The sequence below is a fragment of the Pongo abelii genome, chromosome 1 (genome assembly GCF_028885655.2).
Source record: "Pongo abelii isolate AG06213 chromosome 1, NHGRI_mPonAbe1-v2.0_pri, whole genome shotgun sequence".
In the NCBI taxonomy this organism is placed as follows: domain Eukaryota; kingdom Metazoa; phylum Chordata; class Mammalia; order Primates; family Hominidae; genus Pongo; species Pongo abelii.
The window spans coordinates 78,835,982-78,852,141 of record NC_071985.2 but is presented as its reverse complement, the minus strand read 5'-3'; the positions used below and the strand labels follow the sequence as shown (position 1 = coordinate 78,852,141).

At 38.6% G+C, this 16,160-nt stretch overlaps 1 long non-coding RNA gene across 1 annotated transcript in view; it reads right to left on the bottom strand.

Annotated features, from left to right (window-relative positions):
- LOC129060221 (uncharacterized) overlaps positions 1-2,511 on the bottom strand; it is a 28,318-nt gene extending 25,807 nt beyond the window's left edge. Inside the window, exon 1 of the long non-coding RNA XR_008526762.1 lies at positions 2,375-2,511. This is a non-coding gene — a long non-coding RNA (uncharacterized LOC129060221). The remainder of the gene's footprint in view (positions 1-2,374) is intronic.
- Between the last annotated feature and the right edge of the window lie 13,649 nt (positions 2,512-16,160).

Below are 16,160 nucleotides of genomic sequence, written 5' to 3'. Positions count from 1 at the left end.
GGTTATATATATAGTTTGCTTCATTTAGAGACAGCTTTAGGCCAAAGTTTACTTTAACAATTCCCTTCTTTTATCAGCCTTTGAATTTTGAGAAATTGACCATAACCTAGCCAATTTTTTTCACCATCGTAGTGGACTTGTTTGGTCTCAGTATAAAATTCACAATTCACAATGTCGAATTTGTTGGATTATTCTTTAAGCTTTCCTGATATTTTTGTTTTTCTAACTATAATGAGATTAGTTGATGTACAACGGATGGCTCCATATGAGCATTTGAGACTCTTAAGGGACCAGGCATGGTGGCTTAAGCCTGTAATCCCAACACTTTGGGAGGCCAAGGTGGGTGGATTGCTTGAGCCCAGGAGTTCAAGACCAGCCTGGGTAACATGGCAAAACCCCTTCTCTACAAAAATATACAAAAATTAGCTGGGCATGGTGGTGCACACCTATAGTCCCAGCTACTCTGGAGGGTGAGGTGAAAGGATAGCTTGGGTCCAGGAGGTGGAGGTTGCAGTGAATGGAGATCATACCACTGCACTCCAGCTTAGGTGATACAGCCAGACCCTGTCAAAAGAAAAGAAAAGAGAGAGAAAGACTCTTAAGTTATACAATACATTAGGAAGAATATTATAGTGGTTATCAGGAGGAAAAATACAAAAAATTAAAGAAAAAATTAAAGTACACTACTTAACAGGAGTCTCTACAAACCAAATAATCTAAATTAAGCAATTTAAAGTTCAAGCAATAATAAAGACAATCCAACAGTATTCAAGTCTTATTGGTTATAGTCTTTGTTCAGGGCATGACGGTGATTAAGGACCATAGGTAGTAGTAAAATGGCCTCCTTTAAAGAGGTGACTGTTTCTGTAGTTAGCCTGGTAACACAAGTCATACTAGTCTGAAGACCTACTAAAAGACACATAAAGATTTTAAAACCTTGGAATATTAGCCCCAAATGATTAGGCTAAAAATAAAAAATAAAAAACCTTCCAATAGCCAAGCCTGCCATCCACCATTCCACCATTCAGGATACCTGCAAGTCAACTGTTAGCTGCTCCTGTAAACACATCATGTGTTCCTTTCCCTTGAGAAATTTCCTTGATGTATTTGGTGGCAGTGTCTAGAGAAACATCAGTATTAGCCACATTTTAAATTAAGCTTTTCGTAGTAGTAAAATCAGGAGAAAGGTAAGTACAATATTCAGTTTTGTTTAGCACCATACACAAGTCCTCAATGTAGGCAAAGAGGAGATCTGCGTGATGCTCCATTAAGTGTTTTTGTTGAACATGAATGTTTTCATACACCTTTCTAAGAGCAGCTTCTATGCATCTGAACTTTTGGGAGGTCACATTGGCTATAAAATCTAAGATTTTTCCTAATTTACAGATTATCTTCAAATTCTGTACAACCAGCACCCCAATACTGCCAAGAGTGTGCCCCCAATAACCCCACAGGAACATTTCCTCCAAGGAAACTAACTTATCTCCATCTATTTCAAGGTTTGTGCTAATTTTGGTTATTGATTGCTTTGGCCTCTGGTTATGAAAGATACAATGGGAACTTTCAGGAAAAGCTATTCAGAAGGTAGGAGGGAGCCAGGCCATATAGCAAAATCTGAACCAGTGAGGAAGAGGTAAGTAAATTCTCTGCAGTCCCAATGTAGGCCCTCAGGGGCTAGGAAAGATGGCCACCTAGTGGTGTTTGAGCAGAAGTCAGTTAAATTTGTCCACAAGTTCACATAGCTCCTGAGTAAGGTACAGCGAGAAACTTACTCAAAGGGTATGCTGTAAGGGTGCATAACCACATTTAGTAGAAAAGGAGCTTCCAGATTTAATTCAGTGACATCATACAAGCAATTACTCATACCTGCATTGGTAGTCCCCAGGTCTTGAATATGTGTTATACATTTTACAGACATCACTCAGATATGTTTTCTATATTTGGTAATAATTAGGTTATTAATTGGAAAGTTCATGGTACTATTTCTAGTGAGTGTAAAAAAGTAAGTAGCGGTAATGTCTAGAATTTTAAGGAAAGATTTCCACTATTCCTCTAGGGCTTCATGATGACTCTCAATGGGAACACAGACATTGGCATAAGAGAAATTGTTTTCTGATATGGTGGCATTAGCCTACAAACCCAACAATTGCTCTCATTTCTTTCTAGGGCATAAGCTTTTGATAAAGCCACACACAGATTATGGTCCCATGGATTTTCCTTTAAGGAAAAGGAAGGGATTCAGACAGCAGAAAACTAGGGGGAAAGGAGAGAAATAAAGCTTTTATGATGACAGAGAAATCTTATTCCATGGTCTTAGCGTCTATGTCTAGGATACCATCTGCTTCTGGGGAAAAACTTCCCTGGTCATCTTTACCTTAAGGCCTCCAACAAATGTATACCAGGAGTCTGGAGGAGCCCTTCTTAGTAAAAAGATGTGAACACAAGACTCAAGACCCTGAGGTTTTGCTGCAAAGAAGAACTTGGTATAGTCCCTATCCAGGGCAGTCTTCCTCTGGTGTCATTTCCAAAAGACCCAACCTCATTATTCTAAATCATGAAAGGTCTACTTGTCATCAATTTGTGAGTCACAAAGGGCTTTTCTTACCTGGTGAAAATATGCTTTGGCATAATGCATCAAAGCATGACACTATTGAGCATTGTCAGAGTTTACAAAAGCAAAAGATCCATAGGTTTTATTATTAACGGAACAAGCCTTGAAGTAACTATTTCATAATTTCAAATATTTAATTTCATAAGCAGTCAACCTAGATTTCTAGTGAGGATGAGTGTGATTGCCATCAGTTGACTCTGACTAAGGCAATCAAATCAATGTAGTTATCTTCGCCTAATGCCATTGTATTTATAATATCTTATTTAACTGTTTTACAACTTGTCCAGTGAAATTCAGAGGTGAAGCCGGCTAGGCTTCTGGGGTGGGTGGGGACTTGGAGAACTTTTCTGTCTAGCTAAAGGATTGTAAACACACCAATCAGTGCTCTGTGTCTAGCTAATGGTTTGTAAATGCACCAATCAGCACTCTGTAAAAAAGGACCAATCAGCACTCTGTAAAATGGACCAATCAGCAGGACGTGAGTGGAGCCAAATAAGGGAATAAAAGCTGGCTACCCAAGCCAGCAGCGACAACCCGCTTGGGGTCCCCTTCCACGCTGTGGAAGCTTTGTTCTTTCACTCTTCCCAATAAATCTTACTGCTGCTCACTCTTTGGATCAGCACTACCTTTATGAGCTGTAACCCTCACCATGAGGGTCTGCAGCTTCATTCCTGAAGTCAGCGAGACTACCAACCCACTGGGAGGAACAAATAACTCTGGACACACCATCTTTAAGAGCTGTAACACTCACTGCAAGTGTCCGCGGCTTCATTCTTGAAGCCAGTGAGACCAAGAACCCACCGGAAGGAACCAATTTCGGATACAAAATGAGTACCTCTATCACTGAAGATTTCTCCAGGGACGAATGATAAGGGAAACGCATTTTCTTTTTTCCTTTTTTTTTTTTTTTTTTTTTTTTTGAGACGGAGTCTCACTCTGTCACCAGGCTGGAGTGCAATGGTGCGATCTCGATTCACTGCAACCTCTGACTCCCTGGTTCAAGCAATTCTCCTGCCTCAGCCCACCCAGTAGCTGGGATTACAGGCACGCACCACAACGCCCAGCTAATTTTTGTATTTTTAGTAGAGACGGGGTTTCACCATGTTGGCCAGGATGATCTCGATCTCCTGACATGATCCACCCGCCTCGGCCTCCCAAAGTGCTGGGATTACAGGTGTGAGCCTCTGTGCCCAGCCAAGGGAAACACATTTTCTAATAAACTTTAGCTATTATTGTGGCATCAGCCTTCCTGCGTGGGAAAGCTTCTATACAACCAGAAAACATATATTTAATGTGTCACTTGAAGGAACTCCATTTTTAAGTGTTCAAATAATCCAGCAGGTGTGTATCACCTGAAGTTTTTATTTTCTTATCAGAACTATGAGTTTGACAATTTATAACCAAAATTGGTTATAAATTTTAGCAATTTAAAAGTCATCCCATCAATATTTTTTCATAATTTGAATCATTTTATCTCTGTCATGATGAATATGGAATTCAGAGCTCTTAATAATGGAAGCTTTAAGGACTCAGGAAGGACAAAGCAGCTGTCCAGACTCTTCATTGAGTTAATGCTTAATATTGCATTTACATCTTTTTAAATACCAATTTTGTTTCTCCAATTCAGGTGAATAGTACCGCTCATTAAATAGGTTACCATAGGTAATTTGACAGTGATCAATCTTTTAAAGTTTATTCAAATTGCATATCTTAACAATTTCAGTACTGGCTGACTTAGCATAAAAGTCTGTCAAATCATTTCACTGATATCTAATTAATTATTGTCCTGACATATATTGGGTTCACAGTTTTATGAACCAGCCAATTTTTTCATTGTAGAATTCTTACCCAGTCCAATGGTATGATCTTAAAGTTATCAGAAAACTATATTTGTCAGTGTCCTTTTCATGAATCTTCTTGAAGATGAAACACTTCAGGCTTATAGTTGCCCAGGAAAGTACCATAGTAAACAATTAACCATCTGTGAATGACAAGACTTAAAATTGCCATGGTTAAAAATCTGATGAGACCAGGCATGGTGGTACATGACTCTAATCCCAGCACCTTGGAAGGCTGAGGCAGGATGATTGCTTGAGCCTAGGAGTTCAAGACCAGCCTGAGCAACATAGTGAGACCCTGTCTCTATGAAGAATAAAATAATTAGCCAGGTGTTGTTGTGCATAGTAGTCCAGCTACTTGGGAGACTGAAGTGGGAGGATTGCTTGAGCCCAAGAGCCCAAGGCTTCAGTGAGACATGACCATACTACTGCACTCCAGTCTGTGTGACAGAGTGAGACTCTGCCTCTGAAAAAAGAAAAAAGAAAAGAAAAGGAAAGAAGAAAAGATAAGAAAAGGCAAGAAAAGACAGACAAGAAAAGAAAAATAAAAAGACCTAATGAAAATTCACTACAATAATGATGGAATTGATAAGGAAATGAAGTTACTTCTGTTTCATACAACATTTTAAGATAATAACTAGAATTATGAATACCAGCATTATATGAGGACGACTTGATGTCTATGAATTTCATACAATTTCCAAACCATATAGTAATAACACATACACACAAAAATAACCCAAAGAAGGTTAAGCATTACTTAATTTTGACAGTACTATTCATATAATTTAATGTATCAAATAAGCCCAAATACTTATTATCTATCTTTGTAAGGATGGATATCCTTTTGCTGTGTTCCAAGGGCCCATGTGGAAAATCTCAAAGTTAATTCAAGGTCAAGAAAAACGTTTAATTTTACATTTTATATTTGGGAAGTCTGTCCAAAATATCAAAGGTTTGAAACACTTGAGCAAAATATTTAATAGGATCACAGGTCACTGTGAATAGTAGTAATTTATTTAACCAAAGTGATAATTAAAAGACTTCAAAGGAAAATATAGAAAGTTACATAGTTGTAGAAAAACTTTAGCTCTCTTAATAGAGAAGACTCAGTTCTCTTATGAAATCAAAAACCTAATAAAGACAGCATGAAGCACTGGACATTATCTTAGTAAAATACAGAATATTTATCTCCTACACCAATTATCTAAAATGGAAAGAAAAACCTTTCACAATTTCCTGTTAAGAGTAGACCAAGAAAATGTTGTTTTAACAGAAACACAAAATTCTACTTTTGTATCAGTGTACTTCTCATACTAATACTGAATTTTTAAAAATACTTGTAAATAGTTCTTTCTAATCCTAGCTAACCTGGTCACACATAAAATTTATTCCACATGATTCATCTTCTACATTGAAAGAACATACAAGAAAAAAAAGATTTATCTTCCACAAACTCTCCCCAACTTTTTCATCATTCAGTTTTTGTCCTGTACTTTACCTCTTCTCATTTTGGAAAAACCAGTCATTCTACTTTAGTACAAAAATTATTCTTTTTTCCTTAACAAAACATAACATTCTCATATCTTATAGCTTTTCCTTATCAAAAGTAAATCTTACTTTCCTTGTATTCTTGCATATAGAGTTGTTTCCACTATTAGTTCTAGTGATTTTACTTACATGTATTAATTAGAATTCTTAATCTCTAGTGACTTTTAATTTCCAGTGAACATTAGGAAGCAAGCAGCTGTGAACTGTCTGTCACACCAGCAATCTGTAAATTGGCAAATGTATGATCGTAGTTTCTAGAAGCACATCCTTTCTCATAGTAGAATTTGTCAGTGTGGCATAGAAGATATTTACTAACATTCCCAAATATCCTTAGTCTCTCTGCAATAAGAAACTGTAGAGGAGGCAAAATTGCATGTCTATCCTCCTAAGGGTTTGTTTTTGTTTGTTTGTATGTTTGTTTGTTTGCTAGGCCTGAGAATTAAATTGTTGTTATTACAGATTACCCTCAGCCTCAACTTTCCTTTCTTGATAAGAATGTCAAAACTTTCTGGTACAGAAAGAATTTTTTTACATGAGAACTTTATCTTACATCCATTTAACTCACTTTTTTAACAATTTCACTTGGATTGCTTGTAAAGGTTAAATATTAAGCAGCTAGTCATCATTTTAAGTTATTTTTCTTGCTGACAAGTTTTGTAATATAGACATAAAATAAATTTATTTTATTGGTAACTCTAGGTAGGAAAAGTCATGCATCTGTATTGTATTTAGTACTGAAAAATCTGAAGACATGCCTGTTTTAATTTAACCAACAGTATCCTAATTTATCAAAGATTACCCAGATCACGTGAACTTGAAAACTACTTGGGTTAGTTCTTATTTTTCTAAACAAATACTTCATTTATGTAAACACTTAGTTTTCTTAAAGCCAATTAGAGTTCTTTTACCACTTAATTTAGCAATATCATAAGTAGATAGAAAAATATCACACATATATATCATATATAGAGACATATATAAACATATAGACAGAAACAGATCTTACAGCTTTCATTCTAAAATTTTAGCCGTGTGCCAGTGCAATAATACAAGCTCACTAATTTATTAAAGAATATCTGGATCTAGGCTTGGAACAGCAGCTCATGCACGTAATCCCAGCACTTTGGGAGGTTGAGGTGGGAGGATCACTTGAGACCAGGCGTTCAAAACCAGCCTGGGTAACATGGCAAGACCCTATCTCTACAAATGAATTTTTTAAATTACACAATTTTTTTTTAAAGAACATCTGAATCCAAATATTTTCTGGTCATTAGAACTAGGATTTTTTGCCCAATGGCTAAAGATTTTGACTAGCATTTTTGAAAAATACTTTTAAGATGCTTTTCATTTGCCTTCTGTAAAGAACCTTTTAAAGAGAGAATCTTTGATTCATTTAATCTTTTAGATGCCTCTTTGTACCACTTACAGAATGCATTCCTTTTTTTTTTTTCTTTGGCTTTTTGCATTTGTTTTCTAATGCACTTTGCAAGTGAACAATTTTATCTAGGTTAAAACATCCCCACTGTAGTCAGTAGTAAAGTTAACCCATTTTCCCCAAAACATACAGGTTCTGGGCCCAGAATTTGTGTACATAAAGGTAGCCAGTGTTGCAGAAAGTGGAGTCTCCTAGAGTCCCAGACTCTTTTTTGATTTGAAAGGTACCTACATGAAGCCTTTTTAAATTGTCCTACATGAGGACTTATTAAGTCCAATTTGATCCTAGACCCAGTCAACTAAAAAGTGCTCAAGTAAAGTTAGAGTTTATAACACAAATCCACGGAGCTCAAATTCAGGACAGAATTCACCCATGACTCCAGTTGTTACAAGAGATCAATGGGCACAATGAGCCCTGGTGAGTACTTTTACTTTGTCACTCAGTGCTCCTGGGGGTCCCTGAAGGTCTACTCCAAATCCAACTTCTGACACCAATTGTTCAAAGAAAAGCTGTAGACAAATTAAATTAAGCAGAGTTTATTTTAACAAAGAAAAAAATGTATTAATCAGGCAGCTGCCTGAACCACTAAAGGTCCAGAATGCTTCACCCAACAAGATGGGCAGGCAGTATTTACAAACGGAAAAAGGAAGTTATATACAGAAAGAGCCTGATTGGTCACAGCACAGCATTTGCCTTATTTGGACATGTCTGAGAAGTTTTCACCTGTGATTGGCTGAAAGCTCAGCTACTATAATTGGCCAAAACTCAATTACAAAAATGCACTCTCAAGTTAGGTCAGAGTTTGTTTACATTTTAAGTTAGAATATAGTTTCCTACAGAGGCATCTTTAGGCCAATTTAATTAACTAAATTTATTGATTAAATTAATTTATTAGATAAATAATTTATTAATTTCAACAATACAGTAATAGCAATTATACTTTGCAATCAAAGCATTACTACAAGTCATTGGATCATTTTAGGTGTGAAAGGGACTGAACAGAATGCTCTTAGATAAGAAAACAGGCTGAAAGAAATCAAGGCACTGCCTAGGGTCACATGACAAGTCAAGTCTTCTGAATATCATCTATTGCTTCTTCTACTACCAGTCCAAACAAACCATTGTAATAATTGGCTACTCAAATCACGTAGATAACAGTTGTATATCTGAAACTTGTGCTTTAATACTTAGGTTTCCATCTATATGCTCCACATATTCTGGGACAAGGATTTTAATTATAACTAATAAAAAGAGTTTTATTGTTAGACATCCCTACACTTTGAGCTGCTGGCTAATAGAGTAATTGATTATTAAAGAGCATCAATTTCTCTAGATGTTGAGCTATTTCAAGTTTTAGCAACCTAAGTAACCTGGATAAAATACTAAAAGCCACTACACGTTATAAACAATTCAATTTTATTTAATTATATTTAATTCTGACAACCTCTTTTGTGCATCAGGAAACTCAGAAAGTCAGAGTGATATGGTTTGGCTGTGTCCCCACCAAAATCTCATCTCAGATTGTGACCCAAATTGTAATCTCCACATGTTGAGGGAGGCACCTGATGGGAGGTGATTGGATCATGGGGATGGTTCCCCCATGTTGTTTTTGAGAGAGTGAATGAGTTCTCACAAGATCTGGTTGTTTGATAGGTGTCTGGTGCTTACCCCTTCTCTCTCTTTCCTGCCACCATGTATCCTGCCACCATGTAAGATGTGCCTTGCTTCCCCTTCACCCTCTGCCTGGATTACAGGTTTCCTGAGGTTTCCCCGGCCACATAGAACTGTGAGTTAATTAAACCTCCTGTCTTTATAAATTACCCAGTCTTAGGTAGTATCTTTATAGCAGTGTGAAAATGGACCAATACACAGAGTAAACAACTTTCCCAAATTATATGGCCTACAAGTGGGCCCAGATGGGGTTTACTACCAGGACTGTCTGACTCTCGGCCCTGTGCTAAATGCTGTCATATAGGATGATTAAACTATTTTTTAAATCATGTTTTATCTCTGCATTCTTCAGTGTGCATCTTATATCCCAGATGGAATATTATGTTGTTTTGTTCCCTCTTTATATACAAAAATTACAAGTGATCCTCAACAGTATTGAAAAGTTGACAAACTACAAGTTGTCAAAGAAATTTCAGAAATTATTTTAAGATAGGTGTGGTAGTGCACGCCTGTAATCACAGCTAGTTGTGAGGCTGAGGTAAGAGGATCACCTGAGCCCAGGGAGGCTGAGGCTGCAGTAAGCCATGCTTGTGCCACTGCACTCCAGCATGCGCAAGAGAGTTAGACCCTGTTTCCCCCCTCAAAGAATGGCTTTAATTTGTTTGTGTCCACATTCATAAATATTGTAATGATTTAGGTATTAAGGTATCTGTATAAAAAAGGGAACTGCATTTGTTCAGTAAAAATATCCTCATAAGTGCCTGAAGAAAAAAGTAGATACTTTGAAGGACCTTGTTTTGGGCAGAACTGCATTTCTCAGGATAACAGAAAGAACTTTCAAACAATTTAGAAGAGGAATGAAGGAAAGAAATTAAGAACAAAAAGAAAGAATAGAGACAGTGGGATAACAGAATGCTGTGTAGGTTCAAAGTGACGTCTCCCCGTGGCCCTTTGAATATTCAGTAAAGTTATTAAACACAAAAAATATGAGTAGAGGTGGATTTTTTGTGAAATTGAAAAGGAGCTAAGCTTTATACATAGATTGATAAGAGGCAAAACAATAACAGCACAATATGAGGCCAATGCAGACATGGAGAAAGCCATGAAGCAGTAAGCAGAAGTCATGGAGAGAGCTGTGAAATTGATGGCATGTGCCTGGGTACAGGGAGACCCCAGCTGCTATCCAAGTTACATGAATCTCAAAAAAGTCCTCAGGTTGCCTAAGCCTTAGAAAAGTTGCTAAAAACTCTGTGTGTCACATAAGAGACCAGCTTGGAGTTGCTACTTTTATAAGACTCATAGTATCATAGAAAGACCTAAATATCCTCTTCAAGCAAGGACATATGGCTTACAGTTTATTCATTTATTAAACATTTATAAAGCACCTACTACATGCCAGGCACTGTGCTATTTCTGGGAATACCAAGAGGCACAAGAAAAAAACAAATGCAAACTTTTGAGCTTTAGTTAATTGAGTTCTGCAACTATTTACAAAGAACTTCTATAAATATTATCCTACCCGATCCCCACCACAACACTGTCAGTTAGGCAAAGCAAAAATGATTAACCCCTCTACAGATAAGGATGTTAAGGAACTTTGATGCCTCACTAGTATCCTTTCTGCTTCACTCCACTATACTATACTATTCTAAATATAACAAGGGTGTGGGACCAAGATGGACAACAAGAAACAGTGGCATTCGAAGGCTCCCATTGAAAAAACCATAATATGTATTGGGGGAACCTGCCCCCAATATTTCAACGTAGGTTCTTTCTATTTTCCGTAAGTGTCAGTCAGCTGAGAAATAAAGAGAGACAGTACAAAGAGAGGAATTTTACAGCTGGGCCACAGAGGGTGACATCACATATCGGTAGGACCATGATGCCCGCCTGAGTCTCAGACCAGCAAGTTTTGATTAAGGGTTTCAAAAGGGGGAGGGAGTATAAGAACAGGGAATAGGTACAAAGATCATATGCTTCAAAGGGCAAAAAGCAGAACTACTAATCAGGGTCTAACAAAGATCACATGCTTCTGAGGGAACAGGACAAAGGGAAAAAGCAGAACCACTGATAAGGGTCTATGTTCAGTGGTGCATGTATTGTCTTGATAAACATCTTAAACAACAGAAAACAGGGTTCAAGAGCAGAGAACCGGTCTGACCACAAATTTACCACGGCGGAGTTTTTCCTCACCCTAGTGAGCCTGAGGGTACTGCAGGAGACCAGGGTGTATCTCAATCCTTATCTCAACCACATAAGTTAGACATTCCCCTGGCGGCCATTTATAGACCTTCCCCCAGGAATGCATTCCTTTCCCAGGGTATTAATATTAATATTCCTTGCTAGGAAAAGAATTTAGTGATATCTCTCCTACCTGCACGTCTGTTTATAGCCTCTCTGCAAGAAGAAAAATATGGCTCTTTTTGCCTGACCCCACAGGCGGTCAGACCTTATGGGTGTCTTCCCTTGTTCCATAAAAATCACTATTATCCTATTCTTTTTCAAGGTGCACTGATTTCATATTGTTCAAACACACATGTTTGACTATCAATTTGTACAGGTAACACAATTATCACGGTGGTCCTGAGGTGATGTACATCCTCAGCTTATGAAGATATAAGAGATTAAAGTAAACACAGGCATAAGAAATTATAAAAGTATTATTTGGGAACTGATAAATGTCCATGAAATCTTCACAAATTTTGTTCCTCTGCTGCGGCTCCAGCCGGTCCCTCCATTTGGGGTCCCTGACTTCACGCAACAAATATGCATGTGAATCCTTCACTGGCAACCAAGGTATCCAGATTCTCACACCAGAACTGATTAGGACGCTGGTTTGACACACTGAGAGAAGGAAGAACAGTGTAGTATGGCAGCCCACCTGAGAGCCACATGGGGCTGGGGAGCCCCCTCTGCCCAGCCAAGGGGGGTGGTGAGCATATTACCCAGCTGGGGAGGCTGTGCTTTTCCTATGGAACCGTGCAACCCATGGATCAAAAAATTTCACTCATGAATCCACATCACCTGGGCCTAGCATCCCAACCCCACAACATGCAGACTCTTAACAGCCTTGCAGCTGGAATCTGCTTAAGCCTATGGAGCTCCCGGGGGAGGGCCGATCAGCATCATGGCTGCATCTGCCTGCTGTCTAAGCCATTTGAGCTCTTTGCGGGAGGGGCAGCAGCCAGCACTGGGAATTACAACTGCCTAACACGCTGAGCTCCCTGGCAGAGGGAAGGGCAGCACCCATCTCTATAGCCCCAGGCTGTGCTTTTCCCCTGCTGGAGCCAGGGAGGCTGGACAGCTTGTTCCCAAGACTTGTCCCCCACAGCCCAACACACCAGCTGCGGCAGTCTGCAGGCAGAGTGCCTCTTCAGGCCTGACCCTGACCCATCCTTCTTCAATGGGTGGGGCTTCCTTGCAGGAACTCCAATAACTCCAGCCAGAGGCTCAGGGACAGAACGCAGATTCCCCAGGGCCTTAGCCACTAGGGGAAGATGTGGCCACAGTCTCTGCAGACCAGAAGACAGCCTTTCTTCCTGGTAGTTCTGAGGAATCCGTGCAATCCAGATGAGTGAGTTTCCCCCAGTGAGGCACACCCCTCCACCAAGGGACAAAGTGCTCCATTAAAGGCGTCCTGTTCCCCATGCCACCCACATGAGTGAGACTGTCTAACAGCAGTTGTCAGACACCCTATACAGGAGCAATCCTACTGGCATCAGGTTGGTGCCCCTAGAGATCAGAGGTCCCAGATGAAGGAGCAGGCACCCATCTTTGCTGTTTTCCAGCCTCCTTGAGTGACATCTCCAGGCACAGGAGTGAGTCTGATGAATAAGACCTGAAGTGAACCCCCAGCAAACTGCAGCAGCCCTACAGAAGAGGAACCTGACCATTGAAAGAAAAACAAACAAGCAGAAAGCAACAACAACCAAATCACAACAACAACAAAAAGCCCCCAAAAAACCCTATTCAGGGGTCAGCGGCCTCAAAGACCAAAACTAGACAAACTCACAAAGATGAGAAATAATCAACAAAAACATGCTGAAAACCCAAAAGGCCACAGTGCCTCTTCTCCTCCAAATAATCACAACATCTCTCCATCAAGGGCACAGAACTGGACGGAAGATAAGATGAATGAATTGACAGAATTAGGCTTCAGAAGATGGGTAATAAAAAACTACACTGAGCTAAAGGAGCATGTTCTAACCCAATGCAAAGAAGCTAAGAACCTTGATAAAAGGTTAGAGGAATTGCTAACTAGAATAATCAGTTTAGAGAGGAACATGAACAATCTGATGGAGCTGAAAAACATAGGATGAGAACTTCATGAAGCATACACAAGTATCAATAGCTGAATCGATGAAGCAGAAGAAAGGATATCAGAGTTTGAAGACCACCTTGCTGAAATCAGGCATGCAGACAAGACTAGAGAAAAAAGAATGAAAATGAATAAATGAAGCCTAAAAAAAATGGGACTTTGTAAAAAGAGCAAAGCTACAATTGATTGGAGTACCAGAGGGAGACGAGGAGAATGGAAACAAGCTGGAAAACACACTTCAAGATATTATCCAGAAGAACTTACCAAATCTAGCAAGACAGGACAACATGCAAATTCAGGAAATACAGAGAACACCACAAAGATACTCCATGAGAAGATCAACCCCAAGACACACAATCTTCAGATTCTCCAAGGTCAAAATGAAGGAAAAACTGTTAAGGGCAGCCAGAGAAAAAGGCCAGGTCACCTACAAAGAGAAGCCCATCAGACTAACAGTGGACCTCTCAGCAGAAACTCTACAAGCCAGAAGAGATTGGGGGCCAATATTTAACATTCTTAAATAAAATAATTTTCAATCGAGAATGTCATATCCAGCCAAACTAAGTTTCATAAGTAAAGGAGAAATAAAATCCTTTCCAGACAAACAAATGCTGAGGGATTTTGTTACCACCAGGCCTGCCCTGCAAGAGTTCCTGAAAGAAGCACTAAATATGGAAAGGAGAAACCAGTACCAGCCAATGCAAAAAGAAACCAAAATATAAAAACCAATGACACTATGAAGAAACTGCATCAATTAGTGTGCAAAATAACCAAATAGCAGCATAATGACAGAATCAAATTCACACATAACAATACAAGCCTTAAATGTAAATGGCCTGATGCCCCAATTGAAAGACACAGACTGGCAAATTGGATAAAGAGTCAAGACCCATTTGTGTACTATATTCAGGAGACTCATCTCACATGTAAAGACACACACAGGCTCAAAATAAAGGGATGGAGGAAAATTTACCAAGCAAATGAAAAGCGAAAAAAAGCAAGGATTGCAGTCCTAGTCTCTAACAAAACAGACTTTAAGCCAATAAAGATCAAAAAAGATAAAGAAGGGCATTACATAATGGTAAAGGGAATAATTCAATGAGAAGAGCTAACTATTCTAAATATATATGCACCCAATACAGGAGCACCCAGATTCATAAAACAAGTTCTTAAAGACCTACAAAGAACCATACCATAATAGTGGGAGATTTTAACATCCCACTGTCGGTATTAGACATATCAACAAGACAGAAAATTAACAAGGATATCCAGGACTTGAACTCAGCTCTGGATCAAGTGGACCTAGTAGATGTCTAAAGAATTCTCTACCCCAAATCAATGGAATATACATTCTTCTCAGTGCCACATGGCACTTATTCTAAAATCAACCACATAATTGGAAGTAAAACACTCCTCAGCAAATGCAAAAGAATTGAAATCATAACAGTCTCTCAAACCAAAGTGCAATCAAATTAGAACTCAGAATTAAGAAACTCACTCAACTACACAGTTACATGGAAATTCAACAACGTGCTCCTGAAGGACTCCTGGATAAATAATGAAATTAAGGCAGAATCAAGAAGCTCTTTGAAACCAATAAGCACAAACAGAAAATGTATCAGAATCTCTGGGACACAGCTAAAGCAGTGTTAAGAGGAAAATTTATAGCACTAAATGCCCACATCAGAAAGTTGAAAGATCTCAAAAAAGCACCCTAACACCACACTTAGAAGAGCTAGAAAGGCAAGAACAAACTAATCCAAAAGGTAGCAGAAGACAAGAAATAACTAAGATCAGAGAAGAACTGAAGGAGATACAGATACAAAAAAACCTTCAAAAAAATCAGTGAATCCAGGAGCTGGTTTTTTGAAAAGATTAATGAAGTAAATAGACCGCTAGCTAGACCAATAAAGAAGAAAAGAGAGAAAAATCAAATAGACACAATAAAAAATGATAAAGGGGATATCACCACTGACCCCACAGAAATACAAACTACCATCAGAGAATACTATAAACACCTCTACGCAAAAACACTAGAAAATCTAGAAGAAATGGGTAAATTCCTGGGCACATACACCCTCCTAAAAATAAACCAGGAAGAAGTTGAATCCTTGAATAGTCTAATAACAAGTTCTGAAATTGAGGCAGTAATTAATAGCCTGCTAACCAAAAAAAGCCCAGGACAAGATAGATTCACAGCTGAGTTCTACCAGAAACACAAAGAGGAGCTGATACCATTCCTTTTGAAACTATTCTAAACAATTGAAAAGGAAGGACTCCTCCCTAACCCATATTTTGAAGCCAGCATCATCCTGATACCAAGCCTGGCAGAGACACAACAAAAAGAGAAAACTTCAGGCCAATATCCCTGATGAACATCAATGCAAAAATCCTCAATAAAATACTGGCAAGCTGAATCCAGCAATACATCAAAAAACTTGTCCACCACGATCAAGCCAGCTTCATTCCTGGGAGGCAGTGCTGGTTCAACATGTGCAAATCAATAAAGGTAATCCATCACATAAACAGAACCAAAGACAAAACCACATGATTGTCTCAATAGATGCAGAAAAAGCCTTTGATGAAATTCAACATCCCTTCATGTTAAAACTCTCAATAAACTAGGTATTGATGGAATATATTTCAAAATAAGAGCTATTTATGACAAACCCACAGTCAATATCATATTGAATGGGTAAAAGATGGAACCATTCCCTTTGAAAACTGGTACGAGAC